The following is a 12,302-nucleotide window of genomic DNA, read 5'->3' on the forward strand; positions in this document are numbered from 1 at the left end:
AGCTGCAATACTCTACTACATGTCTGGTTACACAGACCAGTGGTTCTCAACCTTATTCGTGTCAAGGACCCCTAAATTGATAGACATTAGGTCAGGGACCACACTGGTGTGCCGTGATGCCAATCCAGGTGTGCCGTGTGATTTTTTTTTTTCTTTGATAATCACAGATTATTATTGCAAAAGTTATGGATGACTTTTTAATTGACAGTATCCATATATTGTGTTCACCCATTTCCTAATAAAAAGACAAACTCCAGTTAAGAAATGTAATTGAATTCAATTTAGTTTTAAAAATCTTCTAGGGGAACCTATTTGTCGCCGTTCTTACGTGTGAATTAGAATTGTGTGACACAACAAAAGCCCTGATTGGCGTCCAGTGTGAGGGATGATAACATTTTAAAGGACAAAGCTGTGAGTGGGACAATGGCAAAGACGACCTATCCCCGAAAGAAAAGAAGAAAAAAAAAACAGTATCATGAAAGCTACGTGTTATGTTTTATTATATTTATTGTCTTATGTCGTGATAAGAGTGATAACATGTTATAGAAGCAGTTGCGCACAGATATAAATACAGGTGTGCCTTGAGATATTGGCTAGACCGTTGGTGTGTCTTGGGTGTGAAAACAACTGCTTTAGGGACCTCCATCTGAAATGATTTTGGGTGTTAGATATGATTACAACCAGAATCAAACAGGAAGTGAAACTTATGAATCTTGTGGCTCCCAGTCATGTTGGGTTCTCTTCAAAAGTGAATTTAATAGTAAAGATAAACTGTTCCTCATTTTCTCGGGGACACCCCTCAAGGACCCCTAGCGGTCCCACAACCCCTGGTTGTGCACCACTGTCTTAGACTAGTACAATACGATACAGTATGGTACGATATGATATACTTTATTTTTAGGGGTGGGAATCACCAGAGAATCCATGAAACGATATTATCACAATATTCAAGTCATCATGATACAATATTCAGCTGGTGTCCTGCCAGCACCCCGAGTTGCGCAGAGGTGCGAGGGCCCGTTCATCTCTGCTTGCAGCTTTAATTCATATTATATTAAGTACATAGCAATAACAGTACAGAACAAGTGATTGACGGTACAGTTAACCCAAAGAGTGAACATGTTAACTGCAGGAAGTTTGTGTAAAATGAGCGATTTGGATGAATTTGGAGCAGATTATTTTCTGTAAATATTGCCCCAAAGATTATTTTCCTTGGTATTTTTAGTAACTTTTTATACAACTCTCTGTCTGAATTATATATCTATGTTTTTCCATTGTTCTAATAGCCCTTTGGTTGTGTTACCTGCAAACTTTTCCACTGTAGGACAAGGCTGTTTAGCAGAGATTGAAGTCTCTGTGAATAAAACTTGTATTCAGGTTTTCATGGTTCCCTTATCAGGAGGCCTGTACTACGAAGCAGGACTTGAAGTTAGCGAGGTAACTTTGGGGTAAACTCTGGGTTTCAGTACTACGAAGATGGTACTCTTTTTACCAGGATAAATCACTGTGGCAATTATGCTGAACATAACCTGCTTCAGAGCAGTGAACATATTCACCATCATTCAACTAAAAAGCAAAAAATACTCTATACTTATGCAACCTATAGCCTAGCGATGCCTACAGATAAGTCTCGGCTGATGGTGAATTTTTGGATAGTAGTTTCAGTGTGTCTACAGAGTATTGTTTACATACCTCACCACTGACATTGTACTATCTCGCAGTACCAGACACTTTAGGTATGGTTTCTTCTCTTTGATATTCATGGTTTTATTCATTTCATTCATGAACACCCCTGCCTTTTTCACATGAACTCACACGTGGCTGGATAGGAAAACCCAGAGCTGACTGAACTAGTTGATAACCAGCTTTATAGTACCGGTTGTCCAGATGGCCAATGTTAGGGTTAGTCAAGCCAGATAACGAAAATATATCCTGAGTAAGTTGAGCTGGCTTTGTAGTACAGGCCTCTGAGAGTTTTTAAAAGCTCAAACTGCTCCACATGGCCAGGCCAGTCATTGGTGTGTGAATGGGTAGAGGAGAGGCAGTGTGAAGTGCTTTGTCCTGTTATCTTGTTGGCTGATACTGACTCAGAATCAGCCTTAAAGTCGTTATGTGTGTTTCCAGAATGTAAACTTGACTTTGGATCGCTAATCTCCAGATTCCCAGAAACAACACTGAGAACTTGAACACATTGAAATGTAGAGGTGTACCTGTGGTGATGTTCAGTATCTACACTGAGCTGCTCTCTCATCCCTCAGCTTACATTGTTTCACTTTACCATCCCTTTAAAAAAAAGAAAACCTCCAGAAAGGAGACCACGCCTTGTTCAGTCCAAATCTGTAATGCGTCATTTTTTCTAGTTTTCCTCTCCAGGTCACCGCATCCATCCCGATGATCCAGATTATACCTGTGAAGGGCACGTGCACGCACTGATTCTCTTTCCTCTGCCTGTCAGTCTCGTTCCCTCCCTCTCCCCACACTCTCATCACAGATTTGTGAGTGGCATGTGTCCCTCCATCTGGCTCGCACATGCATTGCATATGGACATTGCATAATGGCCCTGGGCCCTGGTAATGCAGCACTACAGCGCTCCACTCCGACACGTGGGGAAGTGTCAAGGGCCAGAGAAACAAACTGCTTATGTAAAAGCATTAAGACGACCGCACAGCTCCAGCTACATTTGCACACCCTGTGGGAAAAGACAGAGAAAATAGCAGGCGTTCTCATTAAATGCTGAAAACATTTAGTGACAAAGGAATTAGGCAGAAGAGTGAATCACTCTCCGTCCTCTTTCATAATTTAAATATGAGGCTTTTAAAAACGTAAGAGCCCTGACCTGCAGGTTTGATGCAGTTCACATTCATAGTATTTCGTTGAGTAGATTTGATTAAAATATTGATTTGAATTACATAGTTTAAACCCAAACCTAACATGTAAGAATTTTAATTCCATATATAAGTATTTCTAGATACAATTATCTTTAAAATTGGCCTGAATTTTGCTTTTAAACTTAAAATAAAGAACATTATATGAAAAGTATAGCTGTATATCTCTCGTATATATGCACAGGGAAAATGGATATTACTGTATAGTTTCAAAAGATCACAAATTTAAATTTTATAGTTATGAAACTGCAGCAGCACTAGAGCCAAAATAAAAGCCAAGACAAGACGTAGCATGTTTTTCAAATCTTGGAAATGACTGCGAGTCACCATCATGCAGCCTCCTGTGCAAACCCAAATGGATGTCACTGCTTAAGAAGTCGCGAATATTTGTGTTTGTGCATGAGAGCGTGCAGTGAAATATTAAAAGGAGAATACTGTGAATAAATGTGCACTGAAATGATGTTTAGTACTGTCAGAGTGGATTTTCATCAGGTTTGTTATTGCGAGTGCAGACTGAAGCAGATGGCTATACTTATTTGGTGGCTGAAAACAATTTCTGGCTGTGTTGTAATGCCTAATAAAGACTATTATCGCCTTATAAAGTTGTTATTGTGAATGAGTTGGCAAACAGCTGCCTGCATCCACATCCAGCAGACACAGAGCAACATTATCATCCCATTGCAGTCATGTGCCTGCCCACCGGATTAATGTTAGTCCAATATTAGCTCTGTTTGTCTCGACCAAATAATTAGAAAAATATCTGACTCTTTAGCTGTAAGATGCTTCAGTTTCTCCAGCTAGTTGTTAAATGTGTGTGCTGTTTGGTGGTGGACAGGTCAGAGGTTATTTATTTATTGTTTGCAAACTGTAAATGTGTTTATAAGATCAAAACCATGAGCTAAAGATGCTAAAATGCCCCCCAGAGCTGCAGCGTTGGTTCAGAACAACAGTCTTTTAAGCTTGTGCAACTTTTGAATTATATTGTTCCAGAGGGAAATATACTCATTTGCTTGTCCTGCAGAGACCCAGGCTGTGCCTTTGGATATCTCTGTTAGTGCACTTCCATGTAGTACACTATGCATCTGTACTCATTTGCCTAGTGCGTGAATTTCGACAGGGTATGTTTGTCTCAAATCAAGCATGACTGTTGTGCACTGGCTGGAAATGACAATCGCAACATTTGACTGCTTTACGTCTTTTTCTCTTTAATGACAAATTGAAGAAGAGGACGATATACTTTATTAATCCCCGAGGGGAAATTCCATTTTTTCACTCTGTTGTCATATACACACAGGCCCAAAATACACACACATGCACAAACAGGACCTAGACATGCCTCAAGTGGAGAGGCATCAGAGTGCCTTGGCCAGGCTCCCGGAGCAGTTTAGGGCCTTGCTCAAGGCCACCTCAGCAGTGCCCAGGAGGCGAACTGGCACCTCTCCATATTTGATGTGGATAGGGGCTTGAACCCACGACCCTCTGGTTTCCAACTCAAGTCCCTATGGACTGAGCTACTGCTGCCCAACCAGATAAAGCATTATCTGGTAGCCTCCAAGGCCGCTATTATCTAAAGTTTGGTGGTCCCTCCACTATGTAGCCAAGATGGTGACAAGATGGCGCAAGGAGAGAAGTTAACATACGTCTTTGTTGAAACAGCAGTTATCAGTTGATGCATCCAAAATAATTTGAAGTTAGCCACTTTGTTAGCATGAAGGTGGCAGTAACATTAGCCATGATAGAAAGTTGATTTGCCAAGCCAGTTTATTTTAGCATATCTGGGACTCGACTTTTTGGGGGTCATCTTCACAAATTTTGAAACTATTCCGGTTGCCTGACTGTTTTTTGACATCTTGATAACATATCTATAAGCCTGTCAGGTGTGGTCAAACCAGTTTCTGTGTTCGGCATTAAGTGAGAGTGAGTTGGAGTCACAAAATTATCACTGTGTTTAAACATTCTTTGAGTAGGCTACTGATTTGAACACCGACTACCATGGCACCAATCAAAGTTTTGAAGCTTTGAAGCATGTGGGTCAGCCCTGGTAATAACTACACCACGCAGGTACTCACAGTGCATTTTGCCACACTTTTCAGTGTGAATGCACTAATGCACTCAAAATAGCAAGTTTAAGTGCAGGAAAACACAACTTGACAGTGTAAAATAGAAGATTGATTCCACTCTCAGATAAAACTACTGCCAGCAAACAGTTAGCTTAGCGCAAACACCGGAAACAGGGATCCACCTACCAGCAACTCTTGTTTATTTAAGAGACAAAAATGGGAGTTGCCCTTTTCACACAGAGATCGAGCTACATTGTGGCTACGAAGTCCCTTCTTTTTGTTCACTTTGCATTTTTAAATACAAAACCAAATGTTGGCAGCATCATTGTGCTCCAGTTAGTGAATATAGACTGCATCCCTGCATCGTGGAATCTAAAGAGGTGTGATGGATGTCACATGTAACAGAACAGTAATGGCCTCTACTGTGACATAAAACATCCGCTTCAGCAGTGCCTTATAAAAAGTAACAGTGGCAAAACATGGCAATAATATTCATTTAGTATCGGCTAATCTTGTCCTCTGCTCTGACAATAAGGAGTTCCCGAATCCCATTGTTTTCCCAATTTGCAGACATTAACGGCCACTGTTTGTCTTTGACTTAGCCGCTAACTGCTAGCAGCTACTCATAGACTTTTATCCAGCTACATTTTAAATCTCATGTGATGGGTTGCATGCTAACATGTCATCAAAACATCATACCTGTCCTGCCCATGGTCCCAGTCTGCCAACTGTCCTGATACAGACACCATTTCAGCGCTGTTACTACCTCCCATGGCAGCTTAGAGGCGAGATCGTACCATAAACAGCTCGATGAGGATAACAGTGCAATATTCTCGCCTTGAACAGGCAGTGTAAAAGGGGATAGTGTAAAAACAACATGTTGTAGTTGGACTATGGAGAGCAGCAGTGAACTGCGATGTCTGTTCCAAGAGTAAGAAAACCTCATTCAAGGTCCAGCTGACATTTTAAGTACTGGTATGCTAATAACTAAAAATACAGCCTTGAAACAGTAAACCCGTTCTCAACAGTAAGTCATGTGACATGCTTCATATGTCTGCAAAGTGGTTATTTGAAAAACAATCTGATATCATTGTTTATTTGGTGTTTGTTTTTGTTGCCCTTGACAAACACCATTTCCCATAAGCCCTAGACGTTCACAGGCTCAGTAAAGCAGTGAATATATGAGTTAAAATATGCTGTAAATTTCAGTAGAGCTGAGAGGAACTGCAGAGTCAGCTGATGATTAAACAGAATTATGGCCTCTGTTTATGCAGAACAAGCCTGGTTAAGAAAACAAAAACAGAAACATTACAGGTCTATAAGTTATGGATTGCATGCATGACTACTCGAGTACCCTTGCGTGTTGTGTTTGTATTGATGCTCATCTGTATGGCATTTCTATCCACCCACATAGACATATATATTCTCCTCTGTCTCCATGCAGTTTGGGCTGGATGAGTGTTCTCTGTGCGATTACTGTAAGGTGTTGGATTATGATAAAGCTGCCTGTGAATGTCGTGCCACTGTGTGAATACTGCACAGTTTAATGATGTTGTTTCTGTGCTTTCAGCCCAGACGAGGCTCCTAATCTGGGCTCCTCTGACAAAGACAACAAACAGGGTGAACTTAAAAAACCTCTTTCCTTCTTTCTCTTCTCCCTTTGTGCCGTTGTTACCCAACGTTTTTTAAAAATAGACGCTTGTTATTTTTGTGTCTCCCCCACTGTGCTCCTGGTATTTTCGGAGTTCTGAGGGATTTCTGCTGCTCAGTGAAATCCGCAGCAGCTCTCATGGCACGACCATCCACAGCCATAATCCAGACGTCCAAGCTGCTGGAATATAAATCCTGTCCGGAGTTTGCATTGGCTGGCAGCTCATCAAGAGGCTAGAGAGATTATTTATTTATTTCAAACCACTCAGGACATGGCGGCCTGCTGTCAGCTGGTGACTTGGGGAAGACAAGATATAGACTTTTAATCTGTACGGTGGCGTGGTGTGCCCGCTGAGAGTTTGCACAAGCGCTCAAGTGGTGAAGAAACAGACTTAAAATTTAGGTCTGAGGGTGTGCAGGTGAGGTCAGATTTGATGGTGGTGTCATCTTCTTAGACCTTGAGCTCTTTACAAAATAACATCAGGCTGTTTTTCAGTGTTTATGGGTCTTAAACTCTGTTCCCTAAAAACTGTCCTGTGTCCTGTTACTGGGCATTCAGATCAAACACTGCACCGACATGCCACAAAGCTGAGCAAGGTTCAGCCTTTTCCCAAACCACCACACACCTCTACACTCTGCGTCATCACTTCAGTGGTCTCAATAAAATGATCTAGTTGGCTTTGGTTTCAATAATTATTTATTTTATGCACATTAATGCCTTTATTAGATAACAGCAGTGGAGAGAGGACAGGAAAAGAGGGAGTGATGGATGCTAGTTCCCAGTGACTTTTTTTTCATGCAGTGCTATTTTTGCTGTGAATATAATGTTAGTTTAAACATTTTTGCAAGTCCCTTTATTATCTAAAGGCAGTTCTGATGTTTTAAAGGAGTTATTAATAGTGGTCTTTCAGTCTAGACTGGCCGGTTTGACAAACTTTCTGTTGCTGCTGTTACACAGGTTAGACCCAACAATGCCGCTGGCCACCAGCCCTCTATGACCCCCAATGCTGGGGTTGCTGCAGCTACTAACTGAAGGTCCTAGTGGCGGGGGGTGAGGCAGAGGGACTGCACTATGTGTTAGCTAGCTAATTCCTGTTTTAGTTGTCTGATAAACCATAAATTCATCAAATTCAGTGCAGCATATTGTTATTTTCCAAGCAACTTTATCTGTGATCTTTCGTGGGACACATGCAAGTGTGGTTTCCATGGTAACACAGTAGGTTGGAGCTGAAGAAGGCTGGAAAAATGAGACGCAGACAGGCCCATTGTAAATGTGTTTGTCAGAGAGTGAGAGTGGGGCAAGTAGGGGCAGAATGCACAGTGTGCAGCTCCACAATGAAATAAGATTTTACCCATTTTGAATAGTAAAAAAATAAAAGAAAGAAAGCCAAGGGGGGCTGTCCCAAATGTTTCAAAGATTTTACTGTTACTGCGGTAAACGGCGTCCAAATCAGCATTTGAATGTTTCATTTTGTTGTTGTTTTTAAATTATATAGGCATTACTCCAAAAATCCCAAATAGCCAATGAAATTAGAAAAGGTAATCCAACATTATTCAATGTTGGCTACAGTCTATTTATTTATTAATTATTTGTATATAGGCTTGCATATGAGCAAATCTGTTTCTATGTGGTATGGCTGTAATTTATTTGATGTGATGATTTCACATTTTGTAGTTGTTTCCGTTCAATGAAATGGAGAGTTCTTGAAGTCCAGTTTTTATCCTTGTCTCTAATTAGACTCATAACGACACTAATAGCAAAGTTCATGAATAATGACTGCAAGTTTCAAAGCTTGAAATATTCGCAGGTAATTATCGCTGAAGCTTCAAAGCCCCCAAAAAGTACTCGGGACAGCCTATGGTCAGCGTTCATATTGTGGCGGGTCACCACAAACTAATCAATATATGGGAAACAATGTATAAAACATGAAGAATTTCTGACCAATAGAAATGGTTTAGTTTAGTTAATTTTATAAATGAATATTTAGACGAGCTTGGTCTGAGCAGCACAAAGTTCTGTCTGAGCCGTGTTCTAGGAAAACAAAGTCCTCCACAGTAGTTAAGTGTATTTGTGGATTTTTTTTGTTAGATTTGGTTGGTCTGCATTTGATTATTTGTAGATGGATAACAATGATGATTGGTAAAATTGTTAAACATTTCTTCAGTTTGATAATGTCTTTGCAGAGAAAGTGCAGGCATTAAATATTGAATTTGTGTTAAAAGATAAGTCTGGTGATATTTTATATTTTACTTATTACCAACAAATCATATGAAAAGACCAAAACCTGCGATGAACTAATCTGACAAACAAGTATTGTCTGTTTAGCCAAAGCGCATTGAGCTCAATGAGCCACACTGTTGCACTGGGTGACATTTTCCATTTTATATTTATTTTGACTCAATCCTGCATACTTAAATACTCACTAGAGCACTAAATGTGTATTAATCCATGGCTGAAAATAGTCCCAAACAAATGCATTATTTACTCCTGTTTGAGTAACGTTTATAAAAAAAACTACAGTGCCCAGCTGTTTCAGAAAATTACTGAGCCGTTTTTTAAATCAAGCTTCATATTTTTTAGATGTTTTTAAAGATTTGCATCTTCAGTAACAGCCTGATTTCCACAGACAGGATAGGGAGATTTGCATATCGTGAGATGGACCAACACAATGTTGCACTTTAAGAAGTGATGACATTTTAAAAGGGTATGAAACTCCAACATTGGTATTTTGTTTGACAACAAGAAAAGCATACAGTGTTGACCTTTAATTCTTGTGACTGTAAGATCAAAGTCCTCACTCAGAATATGCCAGAGCAGCTGGAGAAAGTAAATAAAAAGCAGATTTCAAAGGAAGCACGCACAAAATCAGGGCATTGCTCTGAAAACGTGTTTTGTACTCACAAGTCTGTCCCTGTGCACACTCAAATCTTGAAGTGCAGCTTGATTACAGCTTAAATGTGTTCAGTAGTAGCTTTGTCATTATTAAACCTCCGTAAGGGGTGAGCCCTGGTGGAAGGGTGTGCAAGGATGTGACGGTGAAGTAGATGGGTCTGTCCGGGTGTAAATGGCGAGAAGACTAAGCCTGGATGGGGGGGATTATAGGAGGAGGGGGCGGGGAGCATACATGATCTGTCAGGGCTTAGTACCACAATTATCCCGGCGGCCGCAGCAGCATCAGCAGCAGCAGCAGCAGCAGCGGCGGTGGTGGTGGTGGTGGTGGTGGTGGCAGAAGCTGCGTTTTCATTAGTGTAATGTCCAGAGAAGCTCCAGAATTATGTAAGAGTGACGTGCTGTCATCCTCTCACGGCCAGCCCACCGCCAGGCAGGAACGTGGCCGTTTGTTTTCCTTTTATCCTCCCTCGCTCAGAAAAGCCAAAAGGACATCTGTCAGAGTCGGCGGCCGGGGACGGGACTTGTAGTAGCTCTGCCACGGGAGAACCTCGCCGCTCCGGGTGCTGAAGCTGTGGCTCGTTGTCATGGAGAGGACAAGTTTGTAGTCTCGATGATGCAGATGGAGATGCTGAACATGCCTCTGATTTTGCACTTTGTTAGAGGATCAGTGATGGAAGTGTAGCAGCAGTGCGGTGTGTGTGATGCTGTCGCTGTTAGAGAAGAGTTAGAAGATGAAGTTCAAGAAGTTCATCACGATCATGCAGGCAGCCATAGGGATCGTACCCTTGAACAAACGGGAGCTTCTGCCACCCGGCAGGAAACTGTGGAGACCCCCGGGGTGAGTCGGATCACTGTGTGTGTATCTGTGTCATTCCCTTAAACATGGACATGGAGCCTGTGCATCAAAGTAACGAAGTGCATTTTGTAACGTCTGCTGCTAATAGATCTCTAAATCCTGATAATGTTTCAGGAGTAAGGGAGCCTTTTAGTGCCTAGTTCAGGGAAGCAACAGATGGATTATGGATGAATAAAAAACACAAAGAAAAACATGCTTACTTCTAGTGGTGTGTGGTCATGCAGATAGTTTTAGTGTTATATTTATCAGTTTTGAGTTCCTGAGAGTTTTGTTTAGTTTAGTTTTGTTCTCACAGCCTGGTGCTGGTGAAATGGTCCTTGAAAAAACAATGTCTCTGTTATTCTAGATAATTCAGGGTAATACAGGCGGACATCTCCGAGAGAGACGTCTAAAAACCTGCACAATAAAAATAAAAGTATCTGCATCGCCATAGGCACCACTCAAAGTAAATAAGAACAAATGCCCTGTTTTCAGGGTGGTCCAACGTCATCAAGACAAATGGACTATTTATGATTATTGGATCCTTCTTATACACTTGGATATAAAGGGTTTTTTTTATGGTACAAGCAGTCAGTGAAAGTTCTACATAGTACTGTCGTACTGTGGGTGGGCGATGGAATGTTAAAGTACTAAAACAATCTTTTTTTTTACAGTCAAAGAAATAATTGTTTAGCAATTGTAGAGTCAAGGTTGTTGTTTTTTACTTACAATTACCATAGTTTTATTCGACAAACCAAGTTGCAACCAGCCACAATTTACTTAATCGTCTCAGGAGGGTTCAAAAATGAACAGCAGCAGATTTTATCTTTGAAACCAACATTTGCAAATACATTTACAAGGTGTTTCTGCAGGTGAGGTGTGGATGACCAGGGGAAAAATACAGAGTAAAACAAAGTTGAATAGATATGATTTATGTAGGGAAAATGAACCAGAGTTTGCTGATGTTATCATGGTGACATTTACTTCACTTAAATGTAACCTGGATCCTTTTTATTAGTTGTTTGCTTCCCCAAATATTGTAAATGATTAATAAAAAATTTTTTTTAAAAAGAAAGTAAGTTTGCAGTGCATTAACCTTTTCATTTTCTGAAGGGGAGCGTGACAGAAAAAGGTTTGAGAACCACTGTAATGTGTGATAATATGAAAACAGCTTGTCAATTGTGATGCTGGAATTGTGCATCACAGTGTGCACCCATCATCTTCATGATGACATCATTATGTTAACCACTGAAAGAAAACTAAAACTAAACTAAAACCTAACTGAAAGTAAAACTTAAACACTATTATTGAATTGTTGCTCAAGTCCGAGTCAAATGGGCCACGGTAAGGCAAGTAAATTCAATCTATTATACCTCAGTCTTAGTTAGAGCTGATTGAATAGGGTGTTGTTTGAAGACTGTCAATGCAAGTGCCAACACTGTACGTGAGATTTGGTTACAAGGTTAGCTCAGATTGGGCCTGACACTTTAGATTCAGAAGGCTACATTACAAATTGTAGGAGTGAACTTTGAAAGACGTGGGTGTTTATCAGACAGGGACAGTTTCATGAAAGATGCTGTAAAGTTTTAGCATGCAGCATCCATAGTTTTGTGAGCTTGACCCCATACCAGGGACTGAAAGTCAGCATAACTCGACCTCTTGCTGCTTGGATCTGTTGCTCGTGAGTCAGACGTGCAATAAATTGTTTGTTAAACCTGTAAAGGGACAGTTCACGGCAAAATAAAACATACCTATTTTTCTCTTACCTATAGTGCTATTTCTCAGTCTACATTGTTTGGGTGTGAGTTGCCAAGTGTTGGAGGTATCTACTTGGATGTCTACTTGGACTCAGATATAATGCAACTTGTTGGCACTCAGCTTGTGGTGCTCAAAGTTAAAAAAAAATGATGACCTGGTTCCTCAAGATAATCCACAGACCTTGTTGTGAGCAGTTTTATGCAGGAACTATTTTCTTTCTA

At 40.6% G+C, this 12,302-nt stretch overlaps 1 protein-coding gene across 1 annotated transcript in view; it reads left to right on the forward strand.

The window, feature by feature from the left end:
- tjp2a (tight junction protein 2a (zona occludens 2)) overlaps positions 1-12,302 on the forward strand; it is a 50,893-nt gene that overhangs the window by 786 nt on the left and 37,805 nt on the right. The gene's annotated exons all lie outside the window — the stretch shown is intronic.

This window comes from Epinephelus lanceolatus, chromosome 19 (assembly GCF_041903045.1).
Source record: "Epinephelus lanceolatus isolate andai-2023 chromosome 19, ASM4190304v1, whole genome shotgun sequence".
Classification (NCBI taxonomy): Eukaryota; Metazoa; Chordata; class Actinopteri; order Perciformes; family Serranidae; genus Epinephelus; species Epinephelus lanceolatus.